This window comes from Chiloscyllium plagiosum, unplaced genomic scaffold, assembly GCF_037043375.1.
Source record: "Chiloscyllium plagiosum isolate Xiang-an unplaced genomic scaffold, Cpla_swu_hap1 HiC_scaffold_33, whole genome shotgun sequence".
NCBI classification, from domain to species: domain Eukaryota; kingdom Metazoa; phylum Chordata; class Chondrichthyes; order Orectolobiformes; family Hemiscylliidae; genus Chiloscyllium; species Chiloscyllium plagiosum.
This window is the reverse complement of record NW_028270171.1, coordinates 21506661-21534454: the sequence shown is the minus strand read 5'-3', so window position 1 is coordinate 21534454 and position 27794 is coordinate 21506661. Positions and strand designations below refer to the sequence as shown.

The following is a 27794-nucleotide window of genomic DNA, read 5'->3' as shown; positions in this document are numbered from 1 at the left end:
TGCTTTTGAACTTGGCTAGTAGGCATTGGCTGCACCATTCCTGGAAACACTGCAATACCAGGCTGATACATGGAGGGGACAGAGCAAGCCCTTAAGCCATCTCCCTGCTCCAAAAATCCATTTAATACAAACACTCCCACGTTCGGGAGATATCAGCGATTAAACTGATAAGAACAGAAACTACACATATTCCAAGCCAAAAGGCCGAGAAGCGATAGCACATTAATACTCCAACGGTGGGGGTCATATTTGCCGACTATCCTTTCCATCAGCTTGATGATATTCAAAGTTCGTTTATTCCCTTACCGTGTACCTTCCAAGATTTCCGACCAGATCGGAAGATCACTTTGCAGCAGTCGCTGTGCTTTCCCCGTGGTTTTCTGTCCATCTGTTACCTAGCCGCGCAGATCGCGCTGACGACCAATCAGATGGCACGGGCCGGAGCCGCCATGGAAGCGCACGTCAGGTCGACTGCAGAGAGGTTTCTCCCGCTGATCGGGGACAGCAGCAGGGTCATTCTCCCGCTGATCGGGGACAGCAGCAGCAGCGGCGGCGGCAGGGTCATTTCCCCGGCATCTACAAGATTCACCAGAATTCCTCGGGCAGCAACCTTCCAAACCCATGGCCAACACAGCCTTGAGGGATGACGGCAGCAGATCCGTGGGAACACCACCATTCGCAAGTTCTTTCCCGAGGCACTCGCTGTCCTGAATTGCAAATATATCGTTGTTCCTCCGGTGTCACTGGGTCAAAATCTGGAATCCCCGCCCAAACAGCATCGCGGGGCTACCGACAGCACATGGACTGCAGCGGTTCGATGAGCAGCTCACCACCAGGGTGATCTCGGGATGGGCAAGAAATGTTGGCCTTGACAGAAAGATCCTATTCATTTCCTCCCCTTGTGTTCGTGTCGCTCGCCCATAAATGCGAATCATTGTTTCCCTCACGTACAGGATTCGCTCCTTGGCATTCCACATCAATCTGAAAAGTTGTGAAAAGTGAATTACGTCCGTGCACCCTTTCTTTATCGTCCACTTTCAATATCCTCTCTACTTGTATCCGACTCTCTGTGTAGAATGGGGAGGGAGCTGATCTCCCTATGTAAACAGGTCACGCTGCAAGCGCACCTCATCGCCACAAGCAGCTCGATTTGACCTCTCCGTTCACATTACTGCAGATTGCTGAGAACATTTGAAGCCGATCCAGTTGACAAACTGACAACTATTTTGCTACTTGCACCACAAACGATGACAAACCATTCCAAATCGTACGGGTGGCATTGTGGCTCAGTGGTTAGTACGGCTGCCTCGTGGCACCAGGGAGCTGAAGTGAGTTCCAGCCTCGGGCGATCGTCTGTGTGAATAATCTTTACGTGCAGACATAGCCACTAAAGCAGGTTGCTTCCGTATAGTAGTTTGCGAAGAAACAAACAGAGATGGGGGTTTCACTCTATTCAGGAAACAGACCAAAGCCATTTCTTTCTTGTTCAAGAAAATATTCGGATAAATTTGATGCGTCGGTGGGTGTGGGGAAGGGGTTGTGGGGGCTGATCTGATAGCCATTTGACATTGGCTGAGTTATGGGATCCCACAACCTGATTTGACTGTGTTAAAAATCCCACAACACCAGGTTACAGGCCAACGGGGTTATTTGGAAGTACAGCAGTCACCACCACCCCCGCCGTACCATCGGTGGGATACGTTCCAAGACCGACCGCAGAAGACCGAAACGGCGGATAGGGGCAAACCCATTCATTTAAATTGGAAAGTTACCTTCCTGGCAGCCCCCTGGTTCCAGAATGTTCCCTGTAGCACGTTCGGGCCACGGATAGAGGGGTTACCCTGTCCTGGCTTTCAGCGTGCTGCACCTTCGTCAGGTAACTGCAGAGCAGGATCATAAGACAGAAAACTGGTAACAAAAGATGATAGTTTCATGCAACTGAAAAGACAAGAGATGGAACAATCACTGCAATCAACACGGCAAACTAGCAAAGGCAAGAGATTCACATTCCATTAACCTGCTTTTGAACTTGGCTAGTAGGCATTGGCTGCACCATTCCTGGAAACACTGCAATACCAGGCTGATACATGGAGGGGACAGAGCAAGCCCTTAAGCCATCTCCCTGCTCCAAAAATCCATTTAATACAAACACTCCCACGTTCGGGAGATATCAGCGATTAAACTGATAAGAACAGAAACTACACATATTCCGAGCCAAAAGGCCGAGAAGCGATAGCACATTAATACTCCAACGGTGGGGGTCATATTTGCCGACTATCCTTTCCATCAGTTTGATGATATTCAAAGTTCGTTTATTCCCTTACCGTGTCCCTTCCAAGATTTCCGACCAGATCGGAAGATCACTTTGCAGCAGTCGCAGTGCTTTCCCCGTGGTTTTCTGTCCATCTGTTACCTAGCCGCGTAGATCGCGCTGACGACCAATCAGATGGCACGGGCCGGAGCCGCCATGGAAGCGCACGTCAGGTCGACTGCAGAGAGGTTTCTCCCGCTGATCGGGGACAGCAGCAGGGTCATTCTCCCGGTGATCGGGGACAGCAGCAGCGGCGGCGGCGGCGGCAGGGTCATTTCCCCGGCATCTACAAGATTCACCAGAATTCCTCAGGCAGCAACCTTCCAAACCCATGGCCAACACAGCCTTGAGGGATGACGGCAGCAGATCCGTGGGAACACCACCATTCGCAAGTTCTTTCCCGAGGCACTCGCTGTCCTGAATTGCAAATATATCGTTGTTCCTCCGGTGTCACTGGGTCAAAATCTGGAATCCCCGCCCAAACAGCATCGCGGGGCTACCGACAGCACATGGACTGCAGCGGTGCGAGAGAGCAGCTCACCACCAGGGTGATCTCGGGATGGGCAAGAAATGTTGGCCTTGACAGAAAGATCCTATTCATTTCCTCCCCTTGTGTTCGTGTCGCTTGCCCATTGATGCGAATCATTGTTTCCCTCACGTACAGGATTCGCTCCTTGGCATTCCACATCAATCTGAAAAGTTGTGAAAAGTGAATTACGTCCGTGCACCCTTTCTTTATCGTCCACTTTCAATATCCTCTCTACTTGTATCCGACTCTCTGTGTAGAATGGGGAGGGAGCTGATCTCCCTATGTAAACAGGTCACGCTGCAAGTGCACCTCATCGCCACAAGCAGCTCGATTTGACCTCTCCGTTCACATTACTGCAGATTGCGGAGAACATTTGAAGCCGATCCAGTTGACAAACTGACAACTATTTTGCTACTTGCACCACAAATGATGACAAACCATTCCAAATCGTACGGGTGGCACGGTGGCTCAGTGGTTAGTACGGCTGCCTCGTGGCACCAGGGAGCTGAAGTGAGTTCCAGCCTCGGGCGATCGTCTGTGTGAATAATCTTTACGTGCAGGCATAGCCACTAAAGCAGGTTGCTTCCGCGTAGTAGTTTGCGAAGAAACAAACAGAGATGGGGGTTTCACTCTATTCAGGAAACAGACCAAAGCCATTTCTTTCTTGTTCAAGAAAATATTCGGATAAATTTGATGCGTCGGTGGGTGTGGGGAAGGGATTGTGGGGGCTGATCTGATAGCCATTTGACATTGGCTGAGTTATGGGATCCCACAACCTGATTTGACTGTGTTAAAAATCCCACAACACCAGGTTACAGCTCAACGGGGTTATTTGGAAGTACAGCAGTCACCACCACCCCCGCCGTACCATCGGTGGGATACGTTCCAAGACCGACCGCAGAAGACCGAAACGGCGGATAGGGGCAAACCCATTCATTTAAATTGGAAAGTTACCTTCCTGGCAGCCCCCTGGTTCCAGAATGTTCCCTGTAGCACGTTCGGGCCGCGGATATGGGGGTTACCCTGTCCTGGCTTTCAGCGTGCTGCACCTTCGTCAGGTAACTGCAGAGCAGGATCATAAGACAGAAAACTGGTAACAAAAGATGATAGTTTCATGCAACTGAAAAGACAATAGATGGAACAATCACTGCAATCAACACGGCAAACTAGCAAAGGCAAGAGATTCACATTCCATTAACCTGCTTTTGAACTTGGCTAGTAGGCATTGGCTGCACCATTCCTGGAAACACTGCAATACCAGGCTGATACATGGAGGGGACAGAGCAAGCCCTTAAGCCATCTCCCTGCTCCAAAAATCCATTTAATACAAACACTCCCACGTTCGGGAGATATCAGCGATTAAACTGATAAGAACAGAAACTACACATATTCCAAGCCAAAAGGCCGAGAAGCGATAGCACATTAATACTCCAACGGTGGGGGTCATATTTGCCGACTATCCTTTCCATCAGCTTGATGATATTCAAAGTTCGTTTATTCCCTTACCGTGTACCTTCCAAGATTTCCGACCAGATCGGAAGATCACTTTGCAGCAGTCGCTGTGCTTTCCCCGTGGTTTTCTGTCCATCTGTTACCTAGCCGCGCAGATCGCGCTGACGACCAATCAGATGGCACGGGCCGGAGCCGCCATGGAAGCGCACGTCAGGTCGACTGCAGAGAGGTTTCTCCCGCTGATCGGGGACAGCAGCAGGGTCATTCTCCCGCTGATCGGGGACAGCAGCAGCAGCGGCGGCGGCAGGGTCATTTCCCCGGCATCTACAAGATTCACCAGAATTCCTCGGGCAGCAACCTTCCAAACCCATGGCCAACACAGCCTTGAGGGATGACGGCAGCAGATCCGTGGGAACACCACCATTCGCAAGTTCTTTCCCGAGGCACTCGCTGTCCTGAATTGCAAATATATCGTTGTTCCTCCGGTGTCACTGGGTCAAAATCTGGAATCCCCGCCCAAACAGCATCGCGGGGCTACCGACAGCACATGGACTGCAGCGGTTCGATGAGCAGCTCACCACCAGGGTGATCTCGGGATGGGCAAGAAATGTTGGCCTTGACAGAAAGATCCTATTCATTTCCTCCCCTTGTGTTCGTGTCGCTCGCCCATAAATGCGAATCATTGTTTCCCTCACGTACAGGATTCGCTCCTTGGCATTCCACATCAATCTGAAAAGTTGTGAAAAGTGAATTACGTCCGTGCACCCTTTCTTTATCGTCCACTTTCAATATCCTCTCTACTTGTATCCGACTCTCTGTGTAGAATGGGGAGGGAGCTGATCTCCCTATGTAAACAGGTCACGCTGCAAGCGCACCTCATCGCCACAAGCAGCTCGATTTGACCTCTCCGTTCACATTACTGCAGATTGCTGAGAACATTTGAAGCCGATCCAGTTGACAAACTGACAACTATTTTGCTACTTGCACCACAAACGATGACAAACCATTCCAAATCGTACGGGTGGCATTGTGGCTCAGTGGTTAGTACGGCTGCCTCGTGGCACCAGGGAGCTGAAGTGAGTTCCAGCCTCGGGCGATCGTCTGTGTGAATAATCTTTACGTGCAGACATAGCCACTAAAGCAGGTTGCTTCCGTATAGTAGTTTGCGAAGAAACAAACAGAGATGGGGGTTTCACTCTATTCAGGAAACAGACCAAAGCCATTTCTTTCTTGTTCAAGAAAATATTCGGATAAATTTGATGCGTCGGTGGGTGTGGGGAAGGGATTGTGGGGGCTGATCTGATAGCCATTTGACATTGGCTGAGTTATGGGATCCCACAACCTGATTTGACTGTGTTAAAAATCCCACAACACCAGGTTACAGCTCAACGGGGTTATTTGGAAGTACAGCAGTCACCACCACCCCCGCCGTACCATCGGTGGGATACGTTCCAAGACCGACCGCAGAAGACCGAAACGGCGGATAGGGGCAAACCCATTCATTTAAATTGGAAAGTTACCTTCCTGGCAGCCCCCTGGTTCCAGAATGTTCCCTGTAGCACGTTCGGGCCGCGGATATGGGGGTTACCCTGTCCTGGCTTTCAGCGTGCTGCACCTTCGTCAGGTAACTGCAGAGCAGGATCATAAGACAGAAAACTGGTAACAAAAGATGATAGTTTCATGCAACTGAAAAGACAATAGATGGAACAATCACTGCAATCAACACGGCAAACTAGCAAAGGCAAGAGATTCACATTCCATTAACCTGCTTTTGAACTTGGCTAGTAGGCATTGGCTGCACCATTCCTGGAAACACTGCAATACCAGGCTGATACATGGAGGGGACAGAGCAAGCCCTTAAGCCATCTCCCTGCTCCAAAAATCCATTTAATACAAACACTCCCACGTTCGGGAGATATCAGCGATTAAACTGATAAGAACAGAAACTACACATATTCCAAGCCAAAAGGCCGAGAAGCGATAGCACATTAATACTCCAACGGTGGGGGTCATATTTGCCGACTATCCTTTCCATCAGCTTGATGATATTCAAAGTTCGTTTATTCCCTTACCGTGTACCTTCCAAGATTTCCGACCAGATCGGAAGATCACTTTGCAGCAGTCGCTGTGCTTTCCCCGTGGTTTTCTGTCCATCTGTTACCTAGCCGCGCAGATCGCGCTGACGACCAATCAGATGGCACGGGCCGGAGCCGCCATGGAAGCGCACGTCAGGTCGACTGCAGAGAGGTTTCTCCCGCTGATCGGGGACAGCAGCAGGGTCATTCTCCCGCTGATCGGGGACAGCAGCAGCAGCGGCGGCGGCAGGGTCATTTCCCCGGCATCTACAAGATTCACCAGAATTCCTCGGGCAGCAACCTTCCAAACCCATGGCCAACACAGCCTTGAGGGATGACGGCAGCAGATCCGTGGGAACACCACCATTCGCAAGTTCTTTCCCGAGGCACTCGCTGTCCTGAATTGCAAATATATCGTTGTTCCTCCGGTGTCACTGGGTCAAAATCTGGAATCCCCGCCCAAACAGCATCGCGGGGCTACCGACAGCACATGGACTGCAGCGGTTCGATGAGCAGCTCACCACCAGGGTGATCTCGGGATGGGCAAGAAATGTTGGCCTTGACAGAAAGATCCTATTCATTTCCTCCCCTTGTGTTCGTGTCGCTCGCCCATAAATGCGAATCATTGTTTCCCTCACGTACAGGATTCGCTCCTTGGCATTCCACATCAATCTGAAAAGTTGTGAAAAGTGAATTACGTCCGTGCACCCTTTCTTTATCGTCCACTTTCAATATCCTCTCTACTTGTATCCGACTCTCTGTGTAGAATGGGGAGGGAGCTGATCTCCCTATGTAAACAGGTCACGCTGCAAGCGCACCTCATCGCCACAAGCAGCTCGATTTGACCTCTCCGTTCACATTACTGCAGATTGCTGAGAACATTTGAAGCCGATCCAGTTGACAAACTGACAACTATTTTGCTACTTGCACCACAAACGATGACAAACCATTCCAAATCGTACGGGTGGCATTGTGGCTCAGTGGTTAGTACGGCTGCCTCGTGGCACCAGGGAGCTGAAGTGAGTTCCAGCCTCGGGCGATCGTCTGTGTGAATAATCTTTACGTGCAGACATAGCCACTAAAGCAGGTTGCTTCCGTATAGTAGTTTGCGAAGAAACAAACAGAGATGGGGGTTTCACTCTATTCAGGAAACAGACCAAAGCCATTTCTTTCTTGTTCAAGAAAATATTCGGATAAATTTGATGCGTCGGTGGGTGTGGGGAAGGGGTTGTGGGGGCTGATCTGATAGCCATTTGACATTGGCTGAGTTATGGGATCCCACAACCTGATTTGACTGTGTTAAAAATCCCACAACACCAGGTTACAGGCCAACGGGGTTATTTGGAAGTACAGCAGTCACCACCACCCCCGCCGTACCATCGGTGGGATACGTTCCAAGACCGACCGCAGAAGACCGAAACGGCGGATAGGGGCAAACCCATTCATTTAAATTGGAAAGTTACCTTCCTGGCAGCCCCCTGGTTCCAGAATGTTCCCTGTAGCACGTTCGGGCCACGGATAGAGGGGTTACCCTGTCCTGGCTTTCAGCGTGCTGCACCTTCGTCAGGTAACTGCAGAGCAGGATCATAAGACAGAAAACTGGTAACAAAAGATGATAGTTTCATGCAACTGAAAAGACAAGAGATGGAACAATCACTGCAATCAACACGGCAAACTAGCAAAGGCAAGAGATTCACATTCCATTAACCTGCTTTTGAACTTGGCTAGTAGGCATTGGCTGCACCATTCCTGGAAACACTGCAATACCAGGCTGATACATGGAGGGGACAGAGCAAGCCCTTAAGCCATCTCCCTGCTCCAAAAATCCATTTAATACAAACACTCCCACGTTCGGGAGATATCAGCGATTAAACTGATAAGAACAGAAACTACACATATTCCGAGCCAAAAGGCCGAGAAGCGATAGCACATTAATACTCCAACGGTGGGGGTCATATTTGCCGACTATCCTTTCCATCAGTTTGATGATATTCAAAGTTCGTTTATTCCCTTACCGTGTCCCTTCCAAGATTTCCGACCAGATCGGAAGATCACTTTGCAGCAGTCGCAGTGCTTTCCCCGTGGTTTTCTGTCCATCTGTTACCTAGCCGCGTAGATCGCGCTGACGACCAATCAGATGGCACGGGCCGGAGCCGCCATGGAAGCGCACGTCAGGTCGACTGCAGAGAGGTTTCTCCCGCTGATCGGGGACAGCAGCAGGGTCATTCTCCCGGTGATCGGGGACAGCAGCAGCGGCGGCGGCGGCGGCAGGGTCATTTCCCCGGCATCTACAAGATTCACCAGAATTCCTCAGGCAGCAACCTTCCAAACCCATGGCCAACACAGCCTTGAGGGATGACGGCAGCAGATCCGTGGGAACACCACCATTCGCAAGTTCTTTCCCGAGGCACTCGCTGTCCTGAATTGCAAATATATCGTTGTTCCTCCGGTGTCACTGGGTCAAAATCTGGAATCCCCGCCCAAACAGCATCGCGGGGCTACCGACAGCACATGGACTGCAGCGGTGCGAGAGAGCAGCTCACCACCAGGGTGATCTCGGGATGGGCAAGAAATGTTGGCCTTGACAGAAAGATCCTATTCATTTCCTCCCCTTGTGTTCGTGTCGCTTGCCCATTGATGCGAATCATTGTTTCCCTCACGTACAGGATTCGCTCCTTGGCATTCCACATCAATCTGAAAAGTTGTGAAAAGTGAATTACGTCCGTGCACCCTTTCTTTATCGTCCACTTTCAATATCCTCTCTACTTGTATCCGACTCTCTGTGTAGAATGGGGAGGGAGCTGATCTCCCTATGTAAACAGGTCACGCTGCAAGTGCACCTCATCGCCACAAGCAGCTCGATTTGACCTCTCCGTTCACATTACTGCAGATTGCGGAGAACATTTGAAGCCGATCCAGTTGACAAACTGACAACTATTTTGCTACTTGCACCACAAATGATGACAAACCATTCCAAATCGTACGGGTGGCACGGTGGCTCAGTGGTTAGTACGGCTGCCTCGTGGCACCAGGGAGCTGAAGTGAGTTCCAGCCTCGGGCGATCGTCTGTGTGAATAATCTTTACGTGCAGGCATAGCCACTAAAGCAGGTTGCTTCCGCGTAGTAGTTTGCGAAGAAACAAACAGAGATGGGGGTTTCACTCTATTCAGGAAACAGACCAAAGCCATTTCTTTCTTGTTCAAGAAAATATTCGGATAAATTTGATGCGTCGGTGGGTGTGGGGAAGGGATTGTGGGGGCTGATCTGATAGCCATTTGACATTGGCTGAGTTATGGGATCCCACAACCTGATTTGACTGTGTTAAAAATCCCACAACACCAGGTTACAGCTCAACGGGGTTATTTGGAAGTACAGCAGTCACCACCACCCCCGCCGTACCATCGGTGGGATACGTTCCAAGACCGACCGCAGAAGACCGAAACGGCGGATAGGGGCAAACCCATTCATTTAAATTGGAAAGTTACCTTCCTGGCAGCCCCCTGGTTCCAGAATGTTCCCTGTAGCACGTTCGGGCCGCGGATATGGGGGTTACCCTGTCCTGGCTTTCAGCGTGCTGCACCTTCGTCAGGTAACTGCAGAGCAGGATCATAAGACAGAAAACTGGTAACAAAAGATGATAGTTTCATGCAACTGAAAAGACAATAGATGGAACAATCACTGCAATCAACACGGCAAACTAGCAAAGGCAAGAGATTCACATTCCATTAACCTGCTTTTGAACTTGGCTAGTAGGCATTGGCTGCACCATTCCTGGAAACACTGCAATACCAGGCTGATACATGGAGGGGACAGAGCAAGCCCTTAAGCCATCTCCCTGCTCCAAAAATCCATTTAATACAAACACTCCCACGTTCGGGAGATATCAGCGATTAAACTGATAAGAACAGAAACTACACATATTCCAAGCCAAAAGGCCGAGAAGCGATAGCACATTAATACTCCAACGGTGGGGGTCATATTTGCCGACTATCCTTTCCATCAGCTTGATGATATTCAAAGTTCGTTTATTCCCTTACCGTGTACCTTCCAAGATTTCCGACCAGATCGGAAGATCACTTTGCAGCAGTCGCTGTGCTTTCCCCGTGGTTTTCTGTCCATCTGTTACCTAGCCGCGCAGATCGCGCTGACGACCAATCAGATGGCACGGGCCGGAGCCGCCATGGAAGCGCACGTCAGGTCGACTGCAGAGAGGTTTCTCCCGCTGATCGGGGACAGCAGCAGGGTCATTCTCCCGCTGATCGGGGACAGCAGCAGCAGCGGCGGCGGCAGGGTCATTTCCCCGGCATCTACAAGATTCACCAGAATTCCTCGGGCAGCAACCTTCCAAACCCATGGCCAACACAGCCTTGAGGGATGACGGCAGCAGATCCGTGGGAACACCACCATTCGCAAGTTCTTTCCCGAGGCACTCGCTGTCCTGAATTGCAAATATATCGTTGTTCCTCCGGTGTCACTGGGTCAAAATCTGGAATCCCCGCCCAAACAGCATCGCGGGGCTACCGACAGCACATGGACTGCAGCGGTTCGATGAGCAGCTCACCACCAGGGTGATCTCGGGATGGGCAAGAAATGTTGGCCTTGACAGAAAGATCCTATTCATTTCCTCCCCTTGTGTTCGTGTCGCTCGCCCATAAATGCGAATCATTGTTTCCCTCACGTACAGGATTCGCTCCTTGGCATTCCACATCAATCTGAAAAGTTGTGAAAAGTGAATTACGTCCGTGCACCCTTTCTTTATCGTCCACTTTCAATATCCTCTCTACTTGTATCCGACTCTCTGTGTAGAATGGGGAGGGAGCTGATCTCCCTATGTAAACAGGTCACGCTGCAAGCGCACCTCATCGCCACAAGCAGCTCGATTTGACCTCTCCGTTCACATTACTGCAGATTGCTGAGAACATTTGAAGCCGATCCAGTTGACAAACTGACAACTATTTTGCTACTTGCACCACAAACGATGACAAACCATTCCAAATCGTACGGGTGGCATTGTGGCTCAGTGGTTAGTACGGCTGCCTCGTGGCACCAGGGAGCTGAAGTGAGTTCCAGCCTCGGGCGATCGTCTGTGTGAATAATCTTTACGTGCAGACATAGCCACTAAAGCAGGTTGCTTCCGTATAGTAGTTTGCGAAGAAACAAACAGAGATGGGGGTTTCACTCTATTCAGGAAACAGACCAAAGCCATTTCTTTCTTGTTCAAGAAAATATTCGGATAAATTTGATGCGTCGGTGGGTGTGGGGAAGGGATTGTGGGGGCTGATCTGATAGCCATTTGACATTGGCTGAGTTATGGGATCCCACAACCTGATTTGACTGTGTTAAAAATCCCACAACACCAGGTTACAGCTCAACGGGGTTATTTGGAAGTACAGCAGTCACCACCACCCCCGCCGTACCATCGGTGGGATACGTTCCAAGACCGACCGCAGAAGACCGAAACGGCGGATAGGGGCAAACCCATTCATTTAAATTGGAAAGTTACCTTCCTGGCAGCCCCCTGGTTCCAGAATGTTCCCTGTAGCACGTTCGGGCCGCGGATATGGGGGTTACCCTGTCCTGGCTTTCAGCGTGCTGCACCTTCGTCAGGTAACTGCAGAGCAGGATCATAAGACAGAAAACTGGTAACAAAAGATGATAGTTTCATGCAACTGAAAAGACAATAGATGGAACAATCACTGCAATCAACACGGCAAACTAGCAAAGGCAAGAGATTCACATTCCATTAACCTGCTTTTGAACTTGGCTAGTAGGCATTGGCTGCACCATTCCTGGAAACACTGCAATACCAGGCTGATACATGGAGGGGACAGAGCAAGCCCTTAAGCCATCTCCCTGCTCCAAAAATCCATTTAATACAAACACTCCCACGTTCGGGAGATATCAGCGATTAAACTGATAAGAACAGAAACTACACATATTCCAAGCCAAAAGGCCGAGAAGCGATAGCACATTAATACTCCAACGGTGGGGGTCATATTTGCCGACTATCCTTTCCATCAGCTTGATGATATTCAAAGTTCGTTTATTCCCTTACCGTGTACCTTCCAAGATTTCCGACCAGATCGGAAGATCACTTTGCAGCAGTCGCTGTGCTTTCCCCGTGGTTTTCTGTCCATCTGTTACCTAGCCGCGCAGATCGCGCTGACGACCAATCAGATGGCACGGGCCGGAGCCGCCATGGAAGCGCACGTCAGGTCGACTGCAGAGAGGTTTCTCCCGCTGATCGGGGACAGCAGCAGGGTCATTCTCCCGCTGATCGGGGACAGCAGCAGCAGCGGCGGCGGCAGGGTCATTTCCCCGGCATCTACAAGATTCACCAGAATTCCTCGGGCAGCAACCTTCCAAACCCATGGCCAACACAGCCTTGAGGGATGACGGCAGCAGATCCGTGGGAACACCACCATTCGCAAGTTCTTTCCCGAGGCACTCGCTGTCCTGAATTGCAAATATATCGTTGTTCCTCCGGTGTCACTGGGTCAAAATCTGGAATCCCCGCCCAAACAGCATCGCGGGGCTACCGACAGCACATGGACTGCAGCGGTTCGATGAGCAGCTCACCACCAGGGTGATCTCGGGATGGGCAAGAAATGTTGGCCTTGACAGAAAGATCCTATTCATTTCCTCCCCTTGTGTTCGTGTCGCTCGCCCATAAATGCGAATCATTGTTTCCCTCACGTACAGGATTCGCTCCTTGGCATTCCACATCAATCTGAAAAGTTGTGAAAAGTGAATTACGTCCGTGCACCCTTTCTTTATCGTCCACTTTCAATATCCTCTCTACTTGTATCCGACTCTCTGTGTAGAATGGGGAGGGAGCTGATCTCCCTATGTAAACAGGTCACGCTGCAAGCGCACCTCATCGCCACAAGCAGCTCGATTTGACCTCTCCGTTCACATTACTGCAGATTGCTGAGAACATTTGAAGCCGATCCAGTTGACAAACTGACAACTATTTTGCTACTTGCACCACAAACGATGACAAACCATTCCAAATCGTACGGGTGGCACGGTGGCTCAGTGGTTAGTACGGCTGCCTCGTGGCACCAGGGAGCTGAAGTGAGTTCCAGCCTCGGGCGATCGTCTGTGTGAATAATCTTTACGTGCAGACATAGCCACTAAAGCAGGTTGCTTCCGTATAGTAGTTTGCGAAGAAACAAACAGAGATGGGGGTTTCACTCTATTCAGGAAACAGACCAAAGCCATTTCTTTCTTGTTCAAGAAAATATTCGGATAAATTTGATGCGTCGGTGGGTGTGGGGAAGGGATTGTGGGGGCTGATCTGATAGCCATTTGACATTGGCTGAGTTATGGGATCCCACAACCTGATTTGACTGTGTTAAAAATCCCACAACACCAGGTTACAGCTCAACGGGGTTATTTGGAAGTACAGCAGTCACCACCACCCCCGCCGTACCATCGGTGGGATACGTTCCAAGACCGACCGCAGAAGACCGAAACGGCGGATAGGGGCAAACCCATTCATTTAAATTGGAAAGTTACCTTCCTGGCAGCCCCCTGGTTCCAGAATGTTCCCTGTAGCACGTTCGGGCCGCGGATATGGGGGTTACCCTGTCCTGGCTTTCAGCGTGCTGCACCTTCGTCAGGTAACTGCAGAGCAGGATCATAAGACAGAAAACTGGTAACAAAAGATGATAGTTTCATGCAACTGAAAAGACAATAGATGGAACAATCACTGCAATCAACACGGCAAACTAGCAAAGGCAAGAGATTCACATTCCATTAACCTGCTTTTGAACTTGGCTAGTAGGCATTGGCTGCACCATTCCTGGAAACACTGCAATACCAGGCTGATACATGGAGGGGACAGAGCAAGCCCTTAAGCCATCTCCCTGCTCCAAAAATCCATTTAATACAAACACTCCCACGTTCGGGAGATATCAGCGATTAAACTGATAAGAACAGAAACTACACATATTCCGAGCCAAAAGGCCGAGAAGCGATAGCACATTAATACTCCAACGGTGGGGGTCATATTTGCCGACTATCCTTTCCATCAGTTTGATGATATTCAAAGTTCGTTTATTCCCTTACCGTGTCCCTTCCAAGATTTCCGACCAGATCGGAAGATCACTTTGCAGCAGTCGCAGTGCTTTCCCCGTGGTTTTCTGTCCATCTGTTACCTAGCCGCGTAGATCGCGCTGACGACCAATCAGATGGCACGGGCCGGAGCCGCCATGGAAGCGCACGTCAGGTCGACTGCAGAGAGGTTTCTCCCGCTGATCGGGGACAGCAGCAGGGTCATTCTCCCGGTGATCGGGGACAGCAGCAGCGGCGGCGGCGGCGGCAGGGTCATTTCCCCGGCATCTACAAGATTCACCAGAATTCCTCAGGCAGCAACCTTCCAAACCCATGGCCAACACAGCCTTGAGGGATGACGGCAGCAGATCCGTGGGAACACCACCATTCGCAAGTTCTTTCCCGAGGCACTCGCTGTCCTGAATTGCAAATATATCGTTGTTCCTCCGGTGTCACTGGGTCAAAATCTGGAATCCCCGCCCAAACAGCATCGCGGGGCTACCGACAGCACATGGACTGCAGCGGTGCGAGAGAGCAGCTCACCACCAGGGTGATCTCGGGATGGGCAAGAAATGTTGGCCTTGACAGAAAGATCCTATTCATTTCCTCCCCTTGTGTTCGTGTCGCTTGCCCATTGATGCGAATCATTGTTTCCCTCACGTACAGGATTCGCTCCTTGGCATTCCACATCAATCTGAAAAGTTGTGAAAAGTGAATTACGTCCGTGCACCCTTTCTTTATCGTCCACTTTCAATATCCTCTCTACTTGTATCCGACTCTCTGTGTAGAATGGGGAGGGAGCTGATCTCCCTATGTAAACAGGTCACGCTGCAAGTGCACCTCATCGCCACAAGCAGCTCGATTTGACCTCTCCGTTCACATTACTGCAGATTGCGGAGAACATTTGAAGCCGATCCAGTTGACAAACTGACAACTATTTTGCTACTTGCACCACAAATGATGACAAACCATTCCAAATCGTACGGGTGGCACGGTGGCTCAGTGGTTAGTACGGCTGCCTCGTGGCACCAGGGAGCTGAAGTGAGTTCCAGCCTCGGGCGATCGTCTGTGTGAATAATCTTTACGTGCAGGCATAGCCACTAAAGCAGGTTGCTTCCGCGTAGTAGTTTGCGAAGAAACAAACAGAGATGGGGGTTTCACTCTATTCAGGAAACAGACCAAAGCCATTTCTTTCTTGTTCAAGAAAATATTCGGATAAATTTGATGCGTCGGTGGGTGTGGGGAAGGGGTTGTGGGGGCTGATCTGATAGCCATTTGACATTGGCTGAGTTATGGGATCCCACAACCTGATTTGACTGTGTTAAAAATCCCACAACACCAGGTTACAGGCCAACGGGGTTATTTGGAAGTACAGCAGTCACCACCACCCCCGCCGTACCATCGGTGGGATACGTTCCAAGACCGACCGCAGAAGACCGAAACGGCGGATAGGGGCAAACCCATTCATTTAAATTGGAAAGTTACCTTCCTGGCAGCCCCCTGGTTCCAGAATGTTCCCTGTAGCACGTTCGGGCCGCGGATAGAGGGGTTACCCTGTCCTGGCTTTCAGCGTGCTGCACCTTCGTCAGGTAACTGCAGAGCAGGATCATAAGACAGAAAACTGGTAACAAAAGATGATAGTTTCATGCAACTGAAAAGACAAGAGATGGAACAATCACTGCAATCAACACGGCAAACTAGCAAAGGCAAGAGATTCACATTCCATTAACCTGCTTTTGAACTTGGCTAGTAGGCATTGGCTGCACCATTCCTGGAAACACTGCAATACCAGGCTGATACATGGAGGGGACAGAGCAAGCCCTTAAGCCATCTCCCTGCTCCAAAAATCCATTTAATACAAACACTCCCACGTTCGGGAGATATCAGCGATTAAACTGATAAGAACAGAAACTACACATATTCCAAGCCAAAAGGCCGAGAAGCGATACCACATCAATACTCCAACGGTGGGGGTCATATTTGCCGACTATCCTTTCCATCAGTTTGATGATATTCAAAGTTCGTTTATTCCCTTACCGTGTCCCTTCCAAGATTTCTGACCAGATCGGAAGATCACTTTGCAGCAGTCGCTGTGCTTTCCCCGTGGTTTTCTGTCCATCTGTTACCTAGCCGCGTAGATCGCGCTGACGACCAATCAGATGGCACGGGCCGGAGCCGCCATGGAAGCGCACGTCAGGTCGACTGCAGAGAGGTTTCTCCCGCTGATCGGGGACAACAGCAGGGTCATTCTCCCGGTGATCGGGGACAGCAGCAGCGGCGGCGGCGGCGGCAGGGTCATTTCCCCGGCATCTACAAGATTCACCAGAATTCCTCAGGCAGCAACCTTCCAAACCCATGGCCAACACAGCCTTGAGGGATGACGGCAGCAGATCCGTGGGAACACCACCATTCGCAAGTTCTTTCCCGAGGCACTCGCTGTCCTGAATTGCAAATATATCGTTGTTCCTCCGGTGTCACTGGGTCAAAATCTGGAATCCCCGCCCAAACAGCATCGCGGGGCTACCGACAGCACATGGACTGCAGCGGTTCGAGAGAGCAGCTCACCACCAGGGTGATCTCGGGATGGGCAAGAAATGTTGGCCTTGACAGAAAGATCCTATTCATTTCCTCCCCTTGTGTTCGTGTCGCTTGCCCATTGATGCGAATCATTGTTTCCCTCACGTACAGGATTCGCTCCTTGGCATTCCACATCAATCTGAAAAGTTGTGAAAAGTGAATTACGTCCGTGCACCCTTTCTTTATCGTCCACTTTCAATATCCTCTCTACTTGTATCCGACTCTCTGTGTAGAATGGGGAGGGAGCTGATCTCCCTATGTAAACAGGTCACGCTGCAAGTGCACCTCATCGCCACAAGCAGCTCGATTTGACCTCTCCGTTCACATTACTGCAGATTGCGGAGAACATTTGAAGCCGATCCAGTTGACAAACTGACAACTATTTTGCTACTTGCACCACAAATGATGACAAACCATTCCAAATCGTACGGGTGGCACGGTGGCTCAGTGGTTAGTACGGCTGCCTCGTGGCACCAGGGAGCTGAAGTGAGTTCCAGCCTCGGGCGATCGTCTGTGTGAATAATCTTTACGTGCAGGCATAGCCACTAAAGCAGGTTGCTTCCGCGTAGTAGTTTGCGAAGAAACAAACAGAGATGGGGGTTTCACTCTATTCAGGAAACAGACCAAAGCCATTTCTTTCTTGTTCAAGAAAATATTCGGATAAATTTGATGCGTCGGTGGGTGTGGGGAAGGGATTGTGGGGGCTGATCTGATAGCCATTTGACATTGGCTGAGTTATGGGATCCCACAACCTGATTTGACTGTGTTAAAAATCCCACAACACCAGGTTACAGCTCAACGGGGTTATTTGGAAGTACAGCAGTCACCACCACCCCCGCCGTACCATCGGTGGGATACGTTCCAAGACCGACCGCAGAAGACCGAAACGGCGGATAGGGGCAAACCCATTCATTTAAATTGGAAAGTTACCTTCCTGGCAGCCCCCTGGTTCCAGAATGTTCCCTGTAGCACGTTCGGGCCGCGGATATGGGGGTTACCCTGTCCTGGCTTTCAGCGTGCTGCACCTTCGTCAGGTAACTGCAGAGCAGGATCATAAGACAGAAAACTGGTAACAAAAGATGATAGTTTCATGCAACTGAAAAGACAATAGATGGAACAATCACTGCAATCAACACGGCAAACTAGCAAAGGCAAGAGATTCACATTCCATTAACCTGCTTTTGAACTTGGCTAGTAGGCATTGGCTGCACCATTCCTGGAAACACTGCAATACCAGGCTGATACATGGAGGGGACAGAGCAAGCCCTTAAGCCATCTCCCTGCTCCAAAAATCCATTTAATACAAACACTCCCACGTTCGGGAGATATCAGCGATTAAACTGATAAGAACAGAAACTACACATATTCCAAGCCAAAAGGCCGAGAAGCGATAGCACATTAATACTCCAACGGTGGGGGTCATATTTGCCGACTATCCTTTCCATCAGCTTGATGATATTCAAAGTTCGTTTATTCCCTTACCGTGTACCTTCCAAGATTTCCGACCAGATCGGAAGATCACTTTGCAGCAGTCGCTGTGCTTTCCCCGTGGTTTTCTGTCCATCTGTTACCTAGCCGCGCAGATCGCGCTGACGACCAATCAGATGGCACGGGCCGGAGCCGCCATGGAAGCGCACGTCAGGTCGACTGCAGAGAGGTTTCTCCCGCTGATCGGGGACAGCAGCAGGGTCATTCTCCCGCTGATCGGGGACAGCAGCAGCAGCGGCGGCGGCAGGGTCATTTCCCCGGCATCTACAAGATTCACCAGAATTCCTCGGGCAGCAACCTTCCAAACCCATGGCCAACACAGCCTTGAGGGATGACGGCAGCAGATCCGTGGGAACACCACCATTCGCAAGTTCTTTCCCGAGGCACTCGCTGTCCTGAATTGCAAATATATCGTTGTTCCTCCGGTGTCACTGGGTCAAAATCTGGAATCCCCGCCCAAACAGCATCGCGGGGCTACCGACAGCACATGGACTGCAGCGGTTCGATGAGCAGCTCACCACCAGGGTGATCTCGGGATGGGCAAGAAATGTTGGCCTTGACAGAAAGATCCTATTCATTTCCTCCCCTTGTGTTCGTGTCGCTCGCCCATAAATGCGAATCATTGTTTCCCTCACGTACAGGATTCGCTCCTTGGCATTCCACATCAATCTGAAAAGTTGTGAAAAGTGAATTACGTCCGTGCACCCTTTCTTTATCGTCCACTTTCAATATCCTCTCTACTTGTATCCGACTCTCTGTGTAGAATGGGGAGGGAGCTGATCTCCCTATGTAAACAGGTCACGCTGCAAGCGCACCTCATCGCCACAAGCAGCTCGATTTGACCTCTCCGTTCACATTACTGCAGATTGCTGAGAACATTTGAAGCCGATCCAGTTGACAAACTGACAACTATTTTGCTACTTGCACCACAAACGATGACAAACCATTCCAAATCGTACGGGTGGCACGGTGGCTCAGTGGTTAGTACGGCTGCCTCGTGGCACCAGGGAGCTGAAGTGAGTTCCAGCCTCGGGCGATCGTCTGTGTGAATAATCTTTACGTGCAGACATAGCCACTAAAGCAGGTTGCTTCCGTATAGTAGTTTGCGAAGAAACAAACAGAGATGGGGGTTTCACTCTATTCAGGAAACAGACCAAAGCCATTTCTTTCTTGTTCAAGAAAATATTCGGATAAATTTGATGCGTCGGTGGGTGTGGGGAAGGGATTGTGGGGGCTGATCTGATAGCCATTTGACATTGGCTGAGTTATGGGATCCCACAACCTGATTTGACTGTGTTAAAAATCCCACAACACCAGGTTACAGCTCAACGGGGTTATTTGGAAGTACAGCAGTCACCACCACCCCCGCCGTACCATCGGTGGGATACGTTCCAAGACCGACCGCAGAAGACCGAAACGGCGGATAGGGGCAAACCCATTCATTTAAATTGGAAAGTTACCTTCCTGGCAGCCCCCTGGTTCCAGAATGTTCCCTGTAGCACGTTCGGGCCGCGGATATGGGGGTTACCCTGTCCTGGCTTTCAGCGTGCTGCACCTTCGTCAGGTAACTGCAGAGCAGGATCATAAGACAGAAAACTGGTAACAAAAGATGATAGTTTCATGCAACTGAAAAGACAATAGATGGAACAATCACTGCAATCAACACGGCAAACTAGCAAAGGCAAGAGATTCACATTCCATTAACCTGCTTTTGAACTTGGCTAGTAGGCATTGGCTGCACCATTCCTGGAAACACTGCAATACCAGGCTGATACATGGAGGGGACAGAGCAAGCCCTTAAGCCATCTCCCTGCTCCAAAAATCCATTTAATACAAACACTCCCACGTTCGGGAGATATCAGCGATTAAACTGATAAGAACAGAAACTACACATATTCCGAGCCAAAAGGCCGAGAAGCGATAGCACATTAATACTCCAACGGTGGGGGTCATATTTGCCGACTATCCTTTCCATCAGTTTGATGATATTCAAAGTTCGTTTATTCCCTTACCGTGTCCCTTCCAAGATTTCCGACCAGATCGGAAGATCACTTTGCAGCAGTCGCAGTGCTTTCCCCGTGGTTTTCTGTCCATCTGTTACCTAGCCGCGTAGATCGCGCTGACGACCAATCAGATGGCACGGGCCGGAGCCGCCATGGAAGCGCACGTCAGGTCGACTGCAGAGAGGTTTCTCCCGCTGATCGGGGACAGCAGCAGGGTCATTCTCCCGGTGATCGGGGACAGCAGCAGCGGCGGCGGCAGGGTCATTTCCCCGGCATCTACAAGATTCACCAGAATTCCTCAGGCAGCAACCTTCCAAACCCATGGCCAACACAGCCTTGAGGGATGACGGCAGCAGATCCGTGGGAACACCACCATTCGCAAGTTCTTTCCCGAGGCACTCGCTGTCCTGAATTGCAAATATATCGTTGTTCCTCCGGTGTCACTGGGTCAAAATCTGGAATCCCCGCCCAAACAGCATCGCGGGGCTACCGACAGCACATGGACTGCAGCGGTGCGAGAGAGCAGCTCACCACCAGGGTGATCTCGGGATGGGCAAGAAATGTTGGCCTTGACAGAAAGATCCTATTCATTTCCTCCCCTTGTGTTCGTGTCGCTTGCCCATTGATGCGAATCATTGTTTCCCTCACGTACAGGATTCGCTCCTTGGCATTCCACATCAATCTGAAAAGTTGTGAAAAGTGAATTACGTCCGTGCACCCTTTCTTTATCGTCCACTTTCAATATCCTCTCTACTTGTATCCGACTCTCTGTGTAGAATGGGGAGGGAGCTGATCTCCCTATGTAAACAGGTCACGCTGCAAGTGCACCTCATCGCCACAAGCAGCTCGATTTGACCTCTCCGTTCACATTACTGCAGATTGCGGAGAACATTTGAAGCCGATCCAGTTGACAAACTGACAACTATTTTGCTACTTGCACCACAAATGATGACAAACCATTCCAAATCGTACGGGTGGCACGGTGGCTCAGTGGTTAGTACGGCTGCCTCGTGGCACCAGGGAGCTGAAGTGAGTTCCAGCCTCGGGCGATCGTCTGTGTGAATAATCTTTACGTGCAGGCATAGCCACTAAAGCAGGTTGCTTCCGCGTAGTAGTTTGCGAAGAAACAAACAGAGATGGGGGTTTCACTCTATTCAGGAAACAGACCAAAGCCATTTCTTTCTTGTTCAAGAAAATATTCGGATAAATTTGATGCGTCGGTGGGTGTGGGGAAGGGGTTGTGGGGGCTGATCTGATAGCCATTTGACATTGGCTGAGTTATGGGATCCCACAACCTGATTTGACTGTGTTAAAAATCCCACAACACCAGGTTACAGGCCAACGGGGTTATTTGGAAGTACAGCAGTCACCACCACCCCCGCCGTACCATCGGTGGGATACGTTCCAAGACCGACCGCAGAAGACCGAAACGGCGGATAGGGGCAAACCCATTCATTTAAATTGGAAAGTTACCTTCCTGGCAGCCCCCTGGTTCCAGAATGTTCCCTGTAGCACGTTCGGGCCGCGGATAGAGGGGTTACCCTGTCCTGGCTTTCAGCGTGCTGCACCTTCGTCAGGTAACTGCAGAGCAGGATCATAAGACAGAAAACTGGTAACAAAAGATGATAGTTTCATGCAACTGAAAAGACAAGAGATGGAACAATCACTGCAATCAACACGGCAAACTAGCAAAGGCAAGAGATTCACATTCCATTAACCTGCTTTTGAACTTGGCTAGTAGGCATTGGCTGCACCATTCCTGGAAACACTGCAATACCAGGCTGATACATGGAGGGGACAGAGCAAGCCCTTAAGCCATCTCCCTGCTCCAAAAATCCATTTAATACAAACACTCCCACGTTCGGGAGATATCAGCGATTAAACTGATAAGAACAGAAACTACACATATTCCGAGCCAAAAGGCCGAGAAGCGATACCACATCAATACTCCAACGGTGGGGGTCATATTTGCCGACTATCCTTTCCATCAGTTTGATGATATTCAAAGTTCGTTTATTCCCTTACCGTGTCCCTTCCAAGATTTCCGACCAGATCGGAAGATCACTTTGCAGCAGTCGCAGTGCTTTCCCCGTGGTTTTCTGTCCATCTGTTACCTAGCCGCGTAGATCGCGCTGACGACCAATCAGATGGCACGGGCCGGAGCCGCCATGGAAGCGCACGTCAGGTCGACTGCAGAGAGGTTTCTCCCGCTGATCGGGGACAACAGCAGGGTCATTCTCCCGGTGATCGGGGACAGCAGCAGCGGCGGCGGCGGCGGCAGGGTCATTTCCCCGGCATCTACAAGATTCACCAGAATTCCTCAGGCAGCAACCTTCCAAACCCATGGCCAACACAGCCTTGAGGGATGACGGCAGCAGATCCGTGGGAACACCACCATTCGCAAGTTCTTTCCCGAGGCACTCGCTGTCCTGAATTGCAAATATATCGTTGTTCCTCCGGTGTCACTGGGTCAAAATCTGGAATCCCCGCCCAAACAGCATCGCGGGGCTACCGACAGCACATGGACTGCAGCGGTTCGAGAGAGCAGCTCACCACCAGGGTGATCTCGGGATGGGCAAGAAATGTTGGCCTTGACAGAAAGATCCTATTCATTTCCTCCCCTTGTGTTCGTGTCGCTTGCCCATTGATGCGAATCATTGTTTCCCTCACGTACAGGATTCGCTCCTTGGCATTCCACATCAATCTGAAAAGTTGTGAAAAGTGAATTACGTCCGTGCACCCTTTCTTTATCGTCCACTTTCAATATCCTCTCTACTTGTATCCGACTCTCTGTGTAGAATGGGGAGGGAGCTGATCTCCCTATGTAAACAGGTCACGCTGCAAGCGCACCTCATCGCCACAAGCAGCTCGATTTGACCTCTCCGTTCACATTACTGCAGATTGCTGAGAACATTTGAAGCCGATCCAGTTGACAAACTGACAACTATTTTGCTACTTGCACCACAAACGATGACAAACCATTCCAAATCGTACGGGTGGCATTGTGGCTCAGTGGTTAGTACGGCTGCCTCGTGGCACCAGGGAGCTGAAGTGAGTTCCAGCCTCGGGCGATCGTCTGTGTGAATAATCTTTACGTGCAGACATAGCCACTAAAGCAGGTTGCTTCCGTATAGTAGTTTGCGAAGAAACAAACAGAGATGGGGGTTTCACTCTATTCAGGAAACAGACCAAAGCCATTTCTTTCTTGTTCAAGAAAATATTCGGATAAATTTGATGCGTCGGTGGGTGTGGGGAAGGGATTGTGGGGGCTGATCTGATAGCCATTTGACATTGGCTGAGTTATGGGATCCCACAACCTGATTTGACTGTGTTAAAAATCCCACAACACCAGGTTACAGCTCAACGGGGTTATTTGGAAGTACAGCAGTCACCACCACCCCCGCCGTACCATCGGTGGGATACGTTCCAAGACCGACCGCAGAAGACCGAAACGGCGGATAGGGGCAAACCCATTCATTTAAATTGGAAAGTTACCTTCCTGGCAGCCCCCTGGTTCCAGAATGTTCCCTGTAGCACGTTCGGGCCGCGGATATGGGGGTTACCCTGTCCTGGCTTTCAGCGTGCTGCACCTTCGTCAGGTAACTGCAGAGCAGGATCATAAGACAGAAAACTGGTAACAAAAGATGATAGTTTCATGCAACTGAAAAGACAATAGATGGAACAATCACTGCAATCAACACGGCAAACTAGCAAAGGCAAGAGATTCACATTCCATTAACCTGCTTTTGAACTTGGCTAGTAGGCATTGGCTGCACCATTCCTGGAAACACTGCAATACCAGGCTGATACATGGAGGGGACAGAGCAAGCCCTTAAGCCATCTCCCTGCTCCAAAAATCCATTTAATACAAACACTCCCACGTTCGGGAGATATCAGCGATTAAACTGATAAGAACAGAAACTACACATATTCCGAGCCAAAAGGCCGAGAAGCGATAGCACATTAATACTCCAACGGTGGGGGTCATATTTGCCGACTATCCTTTCCATCAGTTTGATGATATTCAAAGTTCGTTTATTCCCTTACCGTGTCCCTTCCAAGATTTCCGACCAGATCGGAAGATCACTTTGCAGCAGTCGCAGTGCTTTCCCCGTGGTTTTCTGTCCATCTGTTACCTAGCCGCGTAGATCGCGCTGACGACCAATCAGATGGCACGGGCCGGAGCCGCCATGGAAGCGCACGTCAGGTCGACTGCAGAGAGGTTTCTCCCGCTGATCGGGGACAGCAGCAGGGTCATTCTCCCGGTGATCGGGGACAGCAGCAGCGGCGGCGGCGGCGGCAGGGTCATTTCCCCGGCATCTACAAGATTCACCAGAATTCCTCAGGCAGCAACCTTCCAAACCCATGGCCAACACAGCCTTGAGGGATGACGGCAGCAGATCCGTGGGAACACCACCATTCGCAAGTTCTTTCCCGAGGCACTCGCTGTCCTGAATTGCAAATATATCGTTGTTCCTCCGGTGTCACTGGGTCAAAATCTGGAATCCCCGCCCAAACAGCATCGCGGGGCTACCGACAGCACATGGACTGCAGCGGTGCGAGAGAGCAGCTCACCACCAGGGTGATCTCGGGATGGGCAAGAAATGTTGGCCTTGACAGAAAGATCCTATTCATTTCCTCCCCTTGTGTTCGTGTCGCTTGCCCATTGATGCGAATCATTGTTTCCCTCACGTACAGGATTCGCTCCTTGGCATTCCACATCAATCTGAAAAGTTGTGAAAAGTGAATTACGTCCGTGCACCCTTTCTTTATCGTCCACTTTCAATATCCTCTCTACTTGTATCCGACTCTCTGTGTAGAATGGGGAGGGAGCTGATCTCCCTATGTAAACAGGTCACGCTGCAAGTGCACCTCATCGCCACAAGCAGCTCGATTTGACCTCTCCGTTCACATTACTGCAGATTGCGGAGAACATTTGAAGCCGATCCAGTTGACAAACTGACAACTATTTTGCTACTTGCACCACAAATGATGACAAACCATTCCAAATCGTACGGGTGGCACGGTGGCTCAGTGGTTAGTACGGCTGCCTCGTGGCACCAGGGAGCTGAAGTGAGTTCCAGCCTCGGGCGATCGTCTGTGTGAATAATCTTTACGTGCAGGCATAGCCACTAAAGCAGGTTGCTTCCGCGTAGTAGTTTGCGAAGAAACAAACAGAGATGGGGGTTTCACTCTATTCAGGAAACAGACCAAAGCCATTTCTTTCTTGTTCAAGAAAATATTCGGATAAATTTGATGCGTCGGTGGGTGTGGGGAAGGGGTTGTGGGGGCTGATCTGATAGCCATTTGACATTGGCTGAGTTATGGGATCCCACAACCTGATTTGACTGTGTTAAAAATCCCACAACACCAGGTTACAGGCCAACGGGGTTATTTGGAAGTACAGCAGTCACCACCACCCCCGCCGTACCATCGGTGGGATACGTTCCAAGACCGACCGCAGAAGACCGAAACGGCGGATAGGGGCAAACCCATTCATTTAAATTGGAAAGTTACCTTCCTGGCAGCCCCCTGGTTCCAGAATGTTCCCTGTAGCACGTTCGGGCCGCGGATAGAGGGGTTACCCTGTCCTGGCTTTCAGCGTGCTGCACCTTCGTCAGGTAACTGCAGAGCAGGATCATAAGACAGAAAACTGGTAACAAAAGATGATAGTTTCATGCAACTGAAAAGACAAGAGATGGAACAATCACTGCAATCAACACGGCAAACTAGCAAAGGCAAGAGATTCACATTCCATTAACCTGCTTTTGAACTTGGCTAGTAGGCATTGGCTGCACCATTCCTGGAAACACTGCAATACCAGGCTGATACATGGAGGGGACAGAGCAAGCCCTTAAGCCATCTCCCTGCTCCAAAAATCCATTTAATACAAACACTCCCACGTTCGGGAGATATCAGCGATTAAACTGATAAGAACAGAAACTACACATATTCCGAGCCAAAAGGCCGAGAAGCGATACCACATCAATACTCCAACGGTGGGGGTCATATTTGCCGACTATCCTTTCCATCAGTTTGATGATATTCAAAGTTCGTTTATTCCCTTACCGTGTCCCTTCCAAGATTTCCGACCAGATCGGAAGATCACTTTGCAGCAGTCGCAGTGCTTTCCCCGTGGTTTTCTGTCCATCTGTTACCTAGCCGCGTAGATCGCGCTGACGACCAATCAGATGGCACGGGCCGGAGCCGCCATGGAAGCGCACGTCAGGTCGACTGCAGAGAGGTTTCTCCCGCTGATCGGGGACAACAGCAGGGTCATTCTCCCGGTGATCGGGGACAGCAGCAGCGGCGGCGGCGGCGGCAGGGTCATTTCCCCGGCATCTACAAGATTCACCAGAATTCCTCAGGCAGCAACCTTCCAAACCCATGGCCAACACAGCCTTGAGGGATGACGGCAGCAGATCCGTGGGAACACCACCATTCGCAAGTTCTTTCCCGAGGCACTCGCTGTCCTGAATTGCAAATATATCGTTGTTCCTCCGGTGTCACTGGGTCAAAATCTGGAATCCCCGCCCAAACAGCATCGCGGGGCTACCGACAGCACATGGACTGCAGCGGTTCGAGAGAGCAGCTCACCACCAGGGTGATCTCGGGATGGGCAAGAAATGTTGGCCTTGACAGAAAGATCCTATTCATTTCCTCCCCTTGTGTTCGTGTCGCTTGCCCATTGATGCGAATCATTGTTTCCCTCACGTACAGGATTCGCTCCTTGGCATTCCACATCAATCTGAAAAGTTGTGAAAAGTGAATTACGTCCGTGCACCCTTTCTTTATCGTCCACTTTCAATATCCTCTCTACTTGTATCCGACTCTCTGTGTAGAATGGGGAGGGAGCTGATCTCCCTATGTAAACAGGTCACGCTGCAAGTGCACCTCATCGCCACAAGCAGCTCGATTTGACCTCTCCGTTCACATTACTGCAGATTGCGGAGAACATTTGAAGCCGATCCAGTTGACAAACTGACAACTATTTTGCTACTTGCACCACAAATGATGACAAACCATTCCAAATCGTACGGGTGGCACGGTGGCTCAGTGGTTAGTACGGCTGCCTCGTGGCACCAGGGAGCTGAAGTGAGTTCCAGCCTCGGGCGATCGTCTGTGTGAATAATCTTTACGTGCAGGCATAGCCACTAAAGCAGGTTGCTTCCGCGTAGTAGTTTGCGAAGAAACAAACAGAGATGGGGGTTTCACTCTATTCAGGAAACAGACCAAAGCCATTTCTTTCTTGTTCAAGAAAATATTCGGATAAATTTGATGCGTCGGTGGGTGTGGGGAAG

The 27794-nt window shown here is 50.4% G+C and overlaps 14 non-coding genes across 14 annotated transcripts; all 14 read right to left on the bottom strand.

Annotated features, from left to right (window-relative positions):
* Nucleotides 1–24: 24 nt before the first annotated feature.
* LOC148141343 (U2 spliceosomal RNA) lies at nt 25–216 on the bottom strand. Its single transcript, XR_015752587.1, has one exon. It is a non-coding gene; the product is annotated as a U2 spliceosomal RNA (small nuclear RNA).
* Nucleotides 217–2042: 1826 nt separating this feature from the next.
* Nucleotides 2043–2234, bottom strand: LOC148141342 (U2 spliceosomal RNA). Its single transcript, XR_015752655.1, has one exon. It is a non-coding gene; the product is annotated as a U2 spliceosomal RNA (small nuclear RNA).
* Nucleotides 2235–4064: 1830 nt separating this feature from the next.
* On the bottom strand, nt 4065–4256 carry LOC148141341 (U2 spliceosomal RNA). The gene has a single exon (XR_015752586.1). It is a non-coding gene; the product is annotated as a U2 spliceosomal RNA (small nuclear RNA).
* Nucleotides 4257–6082: 1826 nt separating this feature from the next.
* Nucleotides 6083–6274, bottom strand: LOC148141340 (U2 spliceosomal RNA). The gene has a single exon (XR_015752769.1). It is a non-coding gene; the product is annotated as a U2 spliceosomal RNA (small nuclear RNA).
* Nucleotides 6275–8100: 1826 nt separating this feature from the next.
* LOC148141339 (U2 spliceosomal RNA) lies at nt 8101–8292 on the bottom strand. Its single transcript, XR_015752654.1, has one exon. It is a non-coding gene; the product is annotated as a U2 spliceosomal RNA (small nuclear RNA).
* Nucleotides 8293–10122: 1830 nt separating this feature from the next.
* On the bottom strand, nt 10123–10314 carry LOC148141338 (U2 spliceosomal RNA). The gene has a single exon (XR_015752768.1). It is a non-coding gene; the product is annotated as a U2 spliceosomal RNA (small nuclear RNA).
* Nucleotides 10315–12140: 1826 nt separating this feature from the next.
* Nucleotides 12141–12332, bottom strand: LOC148141337 (U2 spliceosomal RNA). The gene has a single exon (XR_015752767.1). It is a non-coding gene; the product is annotated as a U2 spliceosomal RNA (small nuclear RNA).
* Nucleotides 12333–14158: 1826 nt separating this feature from the next.
* LOC148141336 (U2 spliceosomal RNA) lies at nt 14159–14350 on the bottom strand. The gene has a single exon (XR_015752653.1). It is a non-coding gene; the product is annotated as a U2 spliceosomal RNA (small nuclear RNA).
* Nucleotides 14351–16180: 1830 nt separating this feature from the next.
* LOC148141335 (U2 spliceosomal RNA) lies at nt 16181–16372 on the bottom strand. Its single transcript, XR_015752766.1, has one exon. It is a non-coding gene; the product is annotated as a U2 spliceosomal RNA (small nuclear RNA).
* A 1830-nt stretch (nt 16373–18202) lies between these two features.
* LOC148141334 (U2 spliceosomal RNA) lies at nt 18203–18394 on the bottom strand. Its single transcript, XR_015752765.1, has one exon. It is a non-coding gene; the product is annotated as a U2 spliceosomal RNA (small nuclear RNA).
* Nucleotides 18395–20220: 1826 nt separating this feature from the next.
* Nucleotides 20221–20412, bottom strand: LOC148141333 (U2 spliceosomal RNA). The gene has a single exon (XR_015752652.1). It is a non-coding gene; the product is annotated as a U2 spliceosomal RNA (small nuclear RNA).
* Nucleotides 20413–22236: 1824 nt separating this feature from the next.
* LOC148141332 (U2 spliceosomal RNA) lies at nt 22237–22428 on the bottom strand. Its single transcript, XR_015752651.1, has one exon. It is a non-coding gene; the product is annotated as a U2 spliceosomal RNA (small nuclear RNA).
* A 1830-nt stretch (nt 22429–24258) lies between these two features.
* Nucleotides 24259–24450, bottom strand: LOC148141331 (U2 spliceosomal RNA). Its single transcript, XR_015752650.1, has one exon. It is a non-coding gene; the product is annotated as a U2 spliceosomal RNA (small nuclear RNA).
* Nucleotides 24451–26280: 1830 nt separating this feature from the next.
* On the bottom strand, nt 26281–26472 carry LOC148141330 (U2 spliceosomal RNA). The gene has a single exon (XR_015752649.1). It is a non-coding gene; the product is annotated as a U2 spliceosomal RNA (small nuclear RNA).
* Between the last annotated feature and the right edge of the window lie 1322 nt (nt 26473–27794).